Genomic DNA, 1,953 nt, shown 5'->3' on the forward strand with positions numbered 1-1,953 from the left:
ATGGCTTTTACACAGAATAAAAAAGGTCCTAAGATCTTGAATCTTGTCGCACCGTTCAACTGGATCTGCGCTGGTCTAGGTGCTGCAAGTATCATGTTTGTTATTCTCGGTGGCGAAAAGGCAGACGAAGACGAGAAAGTCTCATTTGTCGCAGGGATGACCTTTCTTGCAGGTACAATCGTGCTCTCAGCGGTTTTGCCGGTACTTTTCACACTATTAAACTTCACATATCCACGCAACATATATGAATACGATGAGCATGGCACCAAGCTGTCCGAAAAGTTTCCGGTTCTCCTCCAGACACTACCGGTTATGATGACCTTGTATGTCCTACAATTCCTCGCCGGGATAATTCTTTGGTTCAAATCAAAGTATCAGGATTGGTCTTTTGTCGTTATTACTGTAGAGGTATCCGCCATTTTGGTGTTTATAATGGCGATTGCAATAAAAGCATATAGGAGCGCCATGTAGCTCTGTGGTTCGGACTTGCAATCACAGCGATTAGGATAGATGGCTTCAATCTAGAAGCACAGCACTGCAAGAAGATGGAGGCTTACCACGATGTCGTCCAGATAGTACTGGGGAAAGTGATAGGTATCACATGGGTTTGTGCTTTATACGGTTTTATTGATAGAATAATGAGTACAATCATATGCACATGGATTAGATAGACAATTGAACTGATTTTTGGACTCAGAGTATATAAAATGCCGCTGTACCGCTTCTACTCTTGTCTGTTTATGTCACGGGCCATAACTACCTGACTTTACGCTAGAACCATAGGCTTACTGGGGACTTATATATTTAGTTGGTGGGAATAGCTGACAGGAGAAATATGTTGTCGTAGTCATTGGCTATTCATGCGGCGTGTCTTCGATGCCTTAGTAGAAATTGCTATGGCGACTTCGTATTGTGCAGATGCCTGTCCGCACTCACACAACCTCAAGATCCGCGTGACCTATAGGTAACACTACAATCTTTGCCTTGTACGTAGTAAGCCCAGATTGGATTAACAAGATACGGGCGCCGCTGCGAACACTACATGTGCCTCATAGATCTCGGCAGCCCGGTAAAGTCACATCAATGGCTTGAGGTCCAGAACTGATCCTCAGACATCTCGGTCCCTTGACCTGGCGTATGATCATGTACACCACAGCCGTTTACAAACCTAAACTCACCAGAGTCTCACAGACCTAGCTCTTCAGCTATCAATAACACTTGCTGACATTGTTTAAGCTTGGTACGCATTGAAACTACCATCAAGAGACTCCAAACTTCAATATAGCTTAGTACCATGCCCTACGGAATCTGCCAACGATGAGCACAGAACGGCTCAAGTTTAAACATAGTTGGACTCAACCGTCACACCCTTGCTCCGCCATCGCCAAGTCAAAGCTCAAAGTATTAATAAACCATATAGCACCCCAAAATTAGCAATATGCTAAAGATAGCGCTGCATGAGCGACGCCAAGCAATGAGTACCTGGTCTGGCTGAAGTTAGAAGCCTGGTATCATTTCATAGTTTCCACTCTATTGATTTCGCCATCTCATTTCTGTGAGAAAGCACTACCGTCACCTTCGTTCCATCCTTGGCTCGCTAAGGAGGCACCATGCTTCGAAAATACTTAGGCGAATATAGACATGTCTACTTTTGTATCCAGTGATGAGTGATACATAGCGGCTACCAGAAAATATATATAAGTCGTTCCTGGCCGCCTTATCCTACCGATCGGCGATTGAGTAACCCAGAGCAATGAGACTACTGACCTCACTCTACCATGCGTTCATGTTCACCCAGCTTGTACTGGCCCAAGACTCAGATTCCGAATGTGCTGCCGGTCCGGTACTTTCAGCCGGAGGCTGGCGGGACTTTCTAGCACCTAACAAAGACCTCAGGTGCCAAGGCGCAAGCATCTATTTTTTTGAAAAGGATGAGCGTCATTATGTACCAAT

The sequence above is a fragment of the Fusarium mangiferae genome (assembly GCF_900044065.1).
Source record: "Fusarium mangiferae strain MRC7560 genome assembly, contig: FMAN_scaffold046, whole genome shotgun sequence".
NCBI lineage: Eukaryota > Fungi > Ascomycota > Sordariomycetes > Hypocreales > Nectriaceae > Fusarium > Fusarium mangiferae.